Genomic DNA, 12,571 nt, shown 5'->3' with positions numbered 1-12,571 from the left:
CAAAAATTTTAAAAACTTATGTGGGGTTTATAATATATGTACAAGTACAATGTGTTACAAAAACAGCACCAATTACAACGAGGACTAAAATGGAAACGTGGTCTAAGAATGTTACATTCATGAAGTGGTAGAAGCTTTCTGAAGGTAAACTTAGATATGATAAATTTGTATGTAATAAACCCAACAGCAATCACTACAGAAATAAAACAAGGATATATAGTCATTAAGCCAAAAGTAGAGATAACATGGTAGGCAAAAAATTACTTCATTAACCCAAAAGAAAACAGAAAAACAGAAATACAGAATAGATAGTACAAATAGAAAACAAATAGCAGGGGCGCCTGGGTGGCTCAGTCGGTTAAGCGTCTGCCTTCTGCTGGGGTCATGATCCCAGAGTCCTGGGACTGAGCCCTGCATTGGGCTCCCTAATCAGTGGAGAGCCTGCTTCTCCCTCTGCCCCTCACCCTGCTCGTGCTCTCTGTCTCTCTCAAATAAGTAAAATCTTTAAAAAAGGAAAATAAATAGGATAACAGTAAATATAAATATTTACTCAAAATATTGATAATATATTATACAGAAATGCTCTCAATATTCAAGAGACATACATTCTTTGGGTTGATTTTTAAAAAACAAGATCCAACTGTATTATGCCTACAAGAAATTTACTTTAAATATTAAGACACAATTCATTAAAAGTAAAAGGATGGAAAAAGATCTATCATGCCAAAATTCCTCAAAAAGAAGTGTACATAGAAAAACTAGGTTTTAGAACAGGGAATATTATCAGGAATATTTGTGAGCACTTCATAATGATGAAGGGGTTAATTCAACAGGAAGACCAAAGAGTCCTAAATGTGCATGAACCCACTCATATAACTCCAAAATACATAAAGCAAAAACCAAATACAACTGAAAAGAGAAACAGCCAAACCTACAATTGCTGTAGTTTGAATGGAGGGAAGTAAAACCTAGCTTTATGTAATATTTTAAATTTTTATTAAAGCAATTGACATAGGTACTACAAACAGGTTATCAATCATTCATTTACTCCTAATACTATATGCCAGGGATTTTTATAGGTAGTAGACAAAAAACAACTGAAATATAATCTTTCTTCTCAGGGAATATCCCATGTAATGAAGCAGCTTACAGTCTTGTGGTAGGAGTTAACATTTTGCAGATATTTAGGTAGATCCAAGACAAAACCAAATGATAAAAGTAAGGTTACCTTTTCTCCTAAGTGTCATTATGAAAAATGTCAAATACCAAAGAGCTAAAAAATAATTATCTTAAATATCTACACAATAGATTTTAAAATATTAACATTTCCAATATTCTAAAAATCTTCCTAGCTATTCTTTTCACACATCTGAAAGTACATTTCAGATACCAAAATATTTCTAAATAATTTAACATGTATCTCCTATAAATAAGGATGCTATATTAAAACACCCTATCAAAAAATACTTACTTAACCTCCAACATCTGCTAAATTCAGTCCGTTCCCTAATTCTCTAGCTTTCCCCCAAATTTCTTCATAGTTATTTTTACTTTTAAGCATTGCATTTGTCATTATATCCTGGTCTTTTTTTTTTTTTTTTTTTTAATTTGGTAAAGTCCCTGCACTGCACACACACATAGATACATATACCTTTTTTTCAAGGCTGTTACCGTTTTAAAGAGTGTGTCAAATGAAAAAATAAAACAATTGAGTAACAAGTTTGATTCCTTTATTCAAGGAAAGACAGTGGATTGGAGGAGTGCAAGGCCTTATAAGCAGTGGAGGACTGGCCATTCCTGAACGATTTGGGGGCAAGAGAAAGCTTTCTAGAGCTTAGAAACAGCACCATCGAAACAGGGCATCATTGGCTAGGAAGTAATGGACTTCACGGGAAGGTAGGAGGTCCTACTTTCCAGGGTAAGGTAAACTAGTTAAAGCTGAGTTGGAGGATTGTCATTGGGATCTGTTAGGTTTTCTTGACAGTGAGGAATTTCTCTTAAGTGCAAGCTGATTTGAATTTTGACTGGTGATGGCTGGGCCACTGCAGTGAACTCCATTCCATGGGTCCCAATATCTGAATTATCTTTATTAAGTGCGAACCATTATTTTTCTGAAGATTTGTCAGACTGTTGTTTGCTGTGTTCTTCTATTTTTTTTTATTTTCTCTGAAGTTTTTGTATAAAATCTTGCTTTCACTTCAATTCAGGATAAATATTTTTGTATGACTATTTCATTGGTGATGCAGAATACTGCATATTGAGAGAATCTGGAGGCACAGTGTCAATCACAAGATGCTATCAGTGGTGCTAGATGTGATTACTTGGTTAAGGTGGTGACCATAAGATTTCTCTACTATGCACAGATATATGCTGAAGTTACTTTTCAATCCCCTACTTTCTGAGTTTTCCCTGTGGATTACATTGCCTCCCCTAAAATACTCAGTGACCCAATGTTTTCTCTTTTCTTTTTTGTTGTATGTAATCTTATTCTTAGGAAGGGCTCTCTTTTCACTCATAAAACATTTGTGATGGACTTGTTCAATTATGCCTTATCTTTAAAGGTAAAATGGAGGGGCCCCTGGGTGGCTCAGTTGGTTAAGTGGCTGCCTTCCATTCAGGTCATGATCCCAGAGTCCTGGAATGGAACCCCACATCGGGCTCTTTGCTTGGTGGGGAGCCTGCTTCTCCCTCTGCCTGCTGCTCCGCCTACTTGTGCTCTTTCTCTATCTCTCTGTGTCAAATAAAAATAAATAAAATCTTGAAAAAATTTTAAAAATTAAGAAAAAATAAAAAATAAAGGTAAAATGGAAAGCATAGCCTCTTATCAAAGCCAATTAAGATCATCAAGCTAATGAGAGAGCTGAGAAGACAGCTTTGGAAATTCTCACATACATAAACCACAGTTTTCCCAATTAAACTTTAACTTGATGCTGCTTTTGATAATTATTGCACTTATGTGGAAATAAGTAAATGCTCAAACTGTAATTACTTAAGGATTTTTATTTTTATGTTGTATAAATAATCATATATAACTCTAGATTTCCCAGGTATCATTTACTAAGCCCACAAAATTAGGTTCATGCCTATAGTTAAAGAATTTGATTGCTTTTTAATCACTGTCTCCTGAAAGAGAAACCAGCTGCCCCCACAGGGGTTTCTCGAATTCCCCCAAAACTGTCTCACACGTGCTTAGGTATAATGCTGCACTTTTCAGTTTTTCATATTTCAGGTACTGCATGATGTCTATTACCGAAAGTCACTGGAAGGAGGTACTTTGCTATCATCACTACTCCTACTCTCTGTGAAGGGATAACCAACTACCTGCCAGGTATACCCAAAGCCCTAACACTCTTAGGTCACCACAGGATATACCAGCTGTGGCTGCACAACAAAGCATGCCGTGATGCCTGAATAAACAAGGAAAGTGCTCCACTCCCAGACTCTGCGTGCCTTGGTCTCTGAAGTCACACTGTTTATACTTCAAAGCATATTCAGGTTTCTATCTAATTTTATCCTACCCATTATTAGACCAACTTCCTGAAATTAAGCAGGGAAATAAAATAACACTGTCCTGTGTTTTTGGTTCTTTCTTGTCCCTCTAGTATGTTCCCATCCATCCAATATTTTTAACTTAACATAATTGCCCCCATGAACAGACGCCTAGGATGTCACCAACCTCATGGTCAATTTCAGATCATCATGCTATTTGGAGTTAGGTCGATCTGGATTCAAATACAAGTTAAGCCACTTGTTTACTATGACCTTGGGCAAGTCCTTAACTTTTTTGAGTCTCAATTCCTTATCTCAAGAAAAATGGAAATATCATTACATGTCACATAGGTGAGGCTTTTTCGTGAGGCTTACTTGAAATATATGCACATAAATCACTTAGCTTAGTACTAGGCACGTGGAATACAGTAGTAACTATTACTAATTATTTATTCCGACAGTGAAATCACCCCACCCATAAAATTTCCTCCAGTTATTTCATGACTCATCCAAAACAGTTTCACATGTCTTCAGGTACAATGATATGCTTTCATTTTTGTTTTTCACATTATAGATACCACGTAATATCTAATTCTAAGCAATTTAAACTTCAACTAGAACTGAGGAGAGTGTTCAATTTCTTAAAAGCCAATCACTCAGTGATATGTTATTTCCAGCCCCATTTAGGAAGAAAGACCTATGCAATTGAGCATAATATTATAGAATATTTTTGTGGCTTCCAGCAAGGTCTCAAAGTTGTCAATCATCGTCTGGTACATCAGCAAGACGACTCTTCAGAGACATTACACAGGGCAGATCTTTTAATATTTTATCAGCTGCTGTTGATAGGAGGCACTTCAGCTTAGTGAGTCTTTTTATTACTTCCTTTCATTTATTCTTGAGAAGCTTTTATCTCTGTTTATTGATTGCTACCTTTTAAATTTTTATTTAACACCGGTAAGCAGAGAGATATGATTAATAAATTTGATTAAATTTTTCAGTAGAAAATTACTTTAAATGTGCTTTCACAAATCTAATTGATCTTCTCATAGATATTTTTGTATGTATTTGTATCTGTTCTTTTGTTATGCTAGTTCTCTGAAGACAGACACTGGTAAGAAAAAAAGTAGAATTGTAACTAAAGAGAAATGTCACAAAACTCCTGAAAAATTCTTTTTAGGCTGTTTTCAGCAAAGCAATACACAAGGGGCCACATACCAAGGATCAATCATAAATCTCAAGAAGAGAAAAAAAAAATGACAACTACAAATATATACACAGAATATTTATCTCAGAAACAACTGAAATGCTCTTGCACTTCTTTCTCCCAGTATGGAACCCCAAATAACATCCAACTGTCACAAGAGAAATTTGCTAAGCAGGCGAAAAAATTATTCAAAAGCCTCTTTTAGCTTACTCACAGTCAGAAACTTGCTGATTTCAATCTTTCCCGTTTTAGCAGCTGCAAAAGGAACAAAAGTGAGAAAGAGCAGAACTAACAAAAGTTCATTAGACTCAATATATACCCTCATGAAACTCATTATGGAGATGTCATTGCTGAGGATATCATGGCATATTTCAAAAGACTGCTGGGTTAGCAGGCTTTACCACAGTGCTCTCTGGAGCCCCATTAATGTTACACTGACCAGTGGTGTTTCTTAGACTAGGTGCGATGGAGCTGAAGAATCTGCTGTTTTATTATTATTGTTTGTTTGCTTAAATAATAACCAGACAATTTTGCCAAGTACATGAAATTGGGAAACTTTGGACTGCTCTTGACCACGAGAATGATTGCTCACAGAACCTTAAGAGAAAGGAAGAGAAAATGAGGTGAAGGTCATCTCTGCTTTAAGTCTTTGGGAAGAAGAAGCTTTACTAAATTGATTTTTCCACACCTCCTCTCAAGATGAGGGTAGTAATATCTAAAAGGTCAAGGTGCTGATATGACACTAGAAGGAAAGATTCCAAGGAAGTCACTTGATTTGCTTCCAGAATCCACTGAAGCCAATGAGGGGAAAAAGAGACCTCAAGCTGATAAAATTTTCTAATCCATCTAACTAGTGTAAAATAATTCTTTTTTTTTGGAATATTTTTTGTACCTATATCCCTTGGAAACTTTCTGAATCATAAGCTTTAAGTAGAGCCAGGGATTAGGGGTCCTAGTTAAATCTCACTCATATCAGGAGGTATTAGCATATAGGAAATGGTGGTGTATGACTGGAAATGTATACAGAAAGAGATTATCTTAGTCTAAAACACTGGTTCTCAACCTGTCAAACTTGGCTGCACATTAGACGCACCTGGAAAGATTTTTAAAAATCATGATTCCCCTGTTTTCCAGAGTGGCTGCACCAGCTTGCATTCCCACCAACAATGGGAAAGGGGAAAGTGTTCCCCTTCATGTTCATCCTTTTGCATGTGCTGATGCATGTACCATTTGCTGCCCACCATGACCCTCTGGAGCCATACCACAAGCCCCTGGACTGACCCCTGGATAGATTCTAACTGCCACATAGCCTGACACCCCATTTCAGCAGGAAGCAGCCAGAGCAGTCATCATCCCATCCCCTAACATGCAATTAGGTTTACTATTCCAGGGGGAGGAATGAGTAAGGGACAGGTGAGGCTAGGTAGAGAGAGATCAATGGGGGGCTTTGTGATCAGACTCACAAAAATCCCAAAAATGTGGAGATGTGGGGAAACCAGAGATAAGGGGACAAATTGGACCACCCTACCCTAGGCGTGTGGGGTGGGTTGTGTGGGGTGATGTCTTTATGATAATCACTGTGACCAACAAAGAATAATCAGCCCCTAAAAAGGAAGTAAGCCACTGAAGGTGTTATCAATAGAGATGTTAAGAGGATTTAAGTTTCCTGGTTAGCTTTCTATAAAAGACCAACCATAAAGGACCTTGTTGGCAACCCTGTTGGGACCCCTCTCACTCTTGAGAGCTTTTTCTGTATCTTTACTGAAAAAACTTCTAATGCTTTACTCACAAAAATAAATAAATAATAAATAAATAAATAAATAAATAAAACAAAAATCATGATTCCCAGCCTGCACTCCAGGCCAAATTAAATCAGAATTTCTCGAGGGTAGACTTAGACATTGGTTCTTTTAAAGCTCCCTCAATTAAATAAAATGAGCAATGAAAGATGAGAACAGTTGCTCAAGTATATATCCTTCCCTTCAGGGCAGTATTAATCTATTTTTAGTCCTTGAATCAGTTTATAAATCCATGCACACAAATATACATAAATTCCTTAGCGTTGTCAACTATCACTGTGTGGTTAAAAATAATTTGCACATGACCTTTATATGTGCTATATGCACACATGCACATGCTCATATGGCCCATTTACCCTTACTCCACTGGGAAACTGAGGTACACTTTGATTTGTTAAACTTTCCAAATAGACATAAACTAAATCTCTTCCAGTTATATTTTTTTTAGCTTACCTCTGTCTCTTTTAAGCAAGTGATTAAGTCTTTCAGCACTTCCCACACCCCTAATCCCTTCTTCAAGGCATACCTAGGAATCTTTGCAAGGAGATATTTATAGGTCTTCCTTTTATTGAGAAAGGAGTTCTCCTCCAGGGGTTTCAGAAATCTCTAAGGGTGGGGCCCCTGGGTGGCTCAGTCGTTAAGTGTCTGCCTTCAGCTCAGGTCATGGTCCCAGGGTCCTGTATCGAGCCCCACATTGGGCTCCCTGCTCCGCAGGAAGCCTGTTTCTCCCTCTCCCACTCCCCCTGCTTGTGTTCCTGCTCTCACTGTCTCTCTCTCTGTCAAATAAATAAAATCTTTAAAAAAAAAAAGAAAGAAAGAAATCTCCAAGGGTGGTTGCTGGGTAGCTTCAGTCCTGGATCCCTGACTTTAGTGCCTCTTATACTATAGATGGTTTTATGATTCTACTGGGTACTTGTGACCATTGCTGAAGTCTACAGTCTAGGCCATAAAGTCCAGACCCTACATACCCATCAGAAATTCTTCATCTACTGGCTCCTGACTTCCTCCATTCCATGGGCTTTCTCAACACTCTTAAATCTTCTCATGATTCATGGAATCTCAGCTGCATTCTATGAGCCATCTCTCTAAGACTCCAAACCACCTTCTGAGACCTTTCCCAGCCTCTTAGAAAAGATCATTAAGTGCCTTGCTACTCTCAGAACCTCACTAAGAGACTTGAGAGCTTTCTCAGAAACTGTCATTTATTTCATCTGTCTGAGAAGACAATATTTCCATGAGATCCAAGCAAGAAGGAGTCAGCTACGTGAAGATTTGGAGAAAGTACATTCTAGAGTAGTCCAAATGCCTGAGTTGGGAAAAACTTGGCCTGTTATAGGACAAGAATGACAAGATAGATCCTAATAAACCAGAAGGCAAAAGTGGTCAAACATGGCAGGACAGAGATAAGCTACAGCCAGACTATGGAGGGAGCACTGTAGACAAAGCAAGAAGTTTGTATTTCACTATAAGTACAATAGAAAACCAAGAGGATTTCTGTTGAGAGATGATATACTCTGATTTAATTTTAAAAGATAATTCCACCTCCTTTAAAAAAATATAAATTACAGAAGAATAGATTATAAGTTATAGAAGTACAGAAGTAGGAAAAATAGGCCAGCGTCATTGTCTAGTGAGATAGAAGTATGGCTTAGACTGGGGTGGCAGCAATGGTGATTAACAGAAATCAACAGAGAAGGGAAACGTTTTGAAGAAAAGTTGGATTTGCTAATATATTTCATTTGTGTGGGAAGTAAGAGACTATTCCTATATTCTGGCTTGCCCAACAATAGTGATGTTATTTATTGAGGAAGAAGAATGGGAAAAGAAGAATTAAAAGTTCTCATTTGTACATTTTATATTTGAATGCGTGAGATCCAAGCCTAGAGATGTCAAATAGGTAGTTATGTGAATCAGCTTTGCACTCAGCAGATACTGATTTGGGAGTTACTGACATGAAGAAGACCCTTAAAACCATGAGACTGATTGAAATCCTGTAGGCAAGAAGATACTGATTTGGGCGTTGCTGACATGGAGAAGACCCTTACCACTATGAGACTGATTGAAATCCTGTAGGCAAGAAGGAATAAGCTCTAGGGAATTGAACATTTAGAGAGCAGGCAGGAAAAGAAAAGAAACGTAAGTAAAACGAAGAGTAAATCCAAAGAAGGTGTGTGTAGTATATCAGAGGAAATAGTGTTGTCACAAGAGTCAGAGGAAGCCACTGGGGTATACTGCAGAGTTCCAGGTTGTGTGAGACAATGTCCCTGTGGAGGAGAAGGGTTGGCCCCACCCAGGCTGTTGGTGCATGAGCAGTTAATGGAGCATCCTTGCAAAGGGGTGACTTGGCACCACATATTTGAGCCTGAGCAGGATAAGGCAGGCATCTATGCACGGGTGGGGGCAGTGGTGGCAACAGGAGACTGGTTATATACAGAAGGATTGACCAAATAAGTACAGACATTAAAGCTGGGGGAGTCAGGCTTCTCACACTCGAAGAACGGCATATAGAAAGGAAAAAAACAAGGATGCATCCTGAGTATTGCAATAGAATTGAAGGTACTGATGTTAACTGATGAATTTTAATATATTCAGAGCAAGAGAGACAAAGAAATAAGGACACAAATGTGTGTGTAGAAAAATAAAATTGAATAGATATAAATGTATGTATGTATGTATGCACATTCCTTAGCTCTGTCTCCTGAGCAGGCCTGGGAACACCGGCACTCCCGCAGACCTAAGTGCGCCTTATTAAGAAATGCTACCAGACCTTGGTTTCTAAACATCGTTCATCACTAACAGAAATTGAAGATCTTTGGAGAAATAGCTGACTGGGTTAGGAAAAGTAGAAAATGGGCCTGGAAAATCTTATTGTGCCAGAAATAAAGTGCTTAAAGAATGATTCAGACATGTCAAAAGGACACAGAAGCCCTTTGTCCCTTTGCTAAATGTGGGACAATTTGGACATCAAAGTAAGTACATTTACTGAACAAATAAATGAATCAAAAATATAGTAAAGAATGAAATGTTTACACAATCCCAAGCTCTCCATGAAATTCGTATTCATTACAAAACAAAAATGGATAATTTTACAAGGTAGCAGTCTGGCAGACATGATCTTAAATACACAATCAAAGTTAACATTGTGAATAATGAGACAAATCAAAATCATGTGCCCCCTGACAGGAATATAGTCTAATTTCTGTGATATTCCTTCTCAATGTACATAACCAGAAACTAATCAATAAGAAACATCAGACAAACCCAAATTCAGAGGGTAGTCTACAAAATAACAGACCTACTCTCTTCAAAAGTGTCAAAGTTGTGAAAGTCAAGGAAATTGACACACTCAGAACTTTCCAGGCTATTGATCCAATATGAGATAATGAATTTTCCACTCTACAAAATGTGGTAGATCAGAAAATGATCCCTAAAATCAAAGCATATAAGCAACTTTTATTATTTTAGCATAATACCTATCTTTTCATGTTTGTGAATTAGAATACTTAGTTCACAATCAAATGTTTTTAATTAACAAATTACATTACTACACATAGCAATACTTGAAACTAAATTGAATAGCTTTGTTTTAAAAACACAGGTAATGTTTATTTTTTTCTTTTATTATATACTGCGAAAGTAGACTATTATAACCATTTTTACTACTAATAATAACAATTCAGATATTGTTTTCACATAGCTAAAATAATGTTTAAAATAAAAAAAAATTTAATTCCATTAGTATCTAAACCACAGTTGTATTATTATCTTTGAATCTGTGGCCATAGCTAATTTAATTCTTGAAAGAATATTTCCATCAAAATTTATTTTTTACTCAGTTATAATTAGCAACTTAAACTTTCCTCAACTAATTGACATCAGTGCATTGAATTTGTAACCTGGCAGTCATCTGAACTATGTCCATATAGTTCAATGACTAATTTTTAGCCAAAATATAGGATTTATAGCCTTTGTCAGGTCTGTTATATTGTTCTTATATTACGTGATTAAAAAGTGAGAACGGTTTTCAAAATGATAAATGATATAAGAGCATGACCAATTACTTGTCATCATGCAAGATAAGCTGATAGTATTCAATGTCTTCACTTGGGCTCTACTGGACCATATATTACCTCTTTGGGTTGTCTTATAGAGCACCTAAAAGCATTTTAGCCCTCTGGTTCAGGCAACCTTTATGTCAAGCAGAAAAAATAAAACCACCGTTCTCAGGTTGTGTTTCCCTGGAGGAAGAAAACAGTTTGATGCAATTTGTCAAAAGCCAGAGTGGTACTTTAATGGACAATTTACTTTAAATGGCTGCAGTTATTGCAGAACAAAGGCCCATAGCTCGAGATAAAAAATCCTTTCCAATTGGTTTTACTCAGATAGATTTAATTCCCTAAGATTAACTAAGGATATCTAACCTTTCATACTCCTCATCTATCTAAAAGCAATAAAAGTAATAGTAAAAACTTCTGAGTTTCTGGGGTTTCTTCATCTTTAATATGTGAAATGCAATCAATTCCCTAAATCTCACATTCTGCTCAGACACCTGAGATGAGAAGTGAATCAACAAAAATGATAACAACAACAACAAAAACCAAACTTCCCAAACTCAAAAGAGTTTTTCAGTTCTTGGGGAGAATTTTCTCAAAATTTTATTAATAAATTTTTATGAAGATATGTGTGTATATATGTATATATATATACATTTTGCATTTTAATTAATTATCAAATAAAAACAAATGGAAAATTTTACATTTAAAATTTAACAATATTTCTGGGGCACCTGGGTGGCTCAGTTGTTGAGCGTCTGCCTTAGGCTCAGGTCATGATACCAGGGTCCTGGGATGGAGCCCCGCATCAGGCTCCCGGCTCAGCAGGAAGCCTGTTTCTCCCTCTCCCAGTCCCCCTGCTTGTGTTCCCTCTCTCGCTGTGTCTCTCTGTCAAATAAATAAAATCTTAAAAAAAAAAACTTAAGAATATTTCTATTTTATCTTACATGCAAATGTATAAACTACTATAATTTGTTTCATAATGGTAATGACAGGGAATTTAAGAAGTATCAATTCAAATTTCTATTTTGTTTCTTTATATTTTCCTATCACTATCTATGCCACATTAATATTTGCAATATTTGAGATTTTACTGAAACAGTACCAGCACGATTCTGATTATGTTTATCTCCTTTTCCAGTCTCCTTGGTTCAATGATTAATCCCAAGCAGCAGAATGTAAGAAGTGCTGAATGGAGCCAAGTGTGTTTGCCTGAAGCTGACCAGAGTCACATATTCAGTTTCCACAGTGTGAATTGCTGTTGGAAAAGTGGCCAACTGCCCCACAGACGATGAGGACAAGAAAAAATGAAGTGGTTCAACACAGGAGTCTTATATAATCGACTAGAACAATTTGAAATTTCTGTCTTTCTGTGCGTGTCTCTCCATGCATAATTAACCTTTTCTGAAAGCTTGCACAAGAAGAAAACTCCAGGAGACACAAATCAGCACTGGTGTTCTCCATCCCAGTCCCTATTAATTCAGTGGTGCTTGTAAGGACCTACTGAGAAAATGAGAGTTAAGTAGATTTGATAGACTAATGTTATAGCTCATATGAATATGGTGTATGCTATTTTCAAATAAAATGAATGTACATTTAATACCCACATAAAAAATGATAATTAAAAGTTAACTTGTACTAAAAAAGCAAAATTTTATGTTCATCACCAACTTCTATATCCCACATAACAACACGTAAGAACTCACAGTTCATAATTTTATTTTTCCATACATCCTGCTGATAAATGAATGGCCTGGATAGTATCAACCTTAAAATGTAAACTTTCTCTTCTTTAAATGGAATTCTACTCCATTTAGGAAGGAATGAACTATTGATACACACAATAGGGTGAATCCCAAAATATTTTTGCTGAGTGGAAGAAACCAAACAAAAAGAGTACATAGTGTATGATTCCATTTACATAAAATCTCCAAAAATGCAAACTAATCAATTATGACAAATCAGATCAGTGGTTGCATGGGGATGTGGAGGGGGAACAGAGAGGTCTAGGCAGGAGGGATTAT

At 36.5% G+C, this 12,571-nt stretch overlaps 1 long non-coding RNA gene across 3 annotated transcripts in view; it reads right to left on the bottom strand.

The window, feature by feature from the left end:
• The window catches only part of LOC118012241, a 344,578-nt gene that overhangs the window by 42,848 nt on the left and 289,159 nt on the right, over positions 1-12,571 (bottom strand). The window lies entirely within an intron of this gene.

This window comes from Mirounga leonina, unplaced genomic scaffold (genome assembly GCF_011800145.1).
Source record: "Mirounga leonina isolate KUSES-001 unplaced genomic scaffold, KU_Mleo_1.0 Mir_151, whole genome shotgun sequence".
Classification (NCBI taxonomy): Eukaryota; Metazoa; Chordata; class Mammalia; order Carnivora; family Phocidae; genus Mirounga; species Mirounga leonina.
Note: the sequence above shows the minus strand (reverse complement) of the source record. Positions and strands in the feature narration are given on the sequence as shown.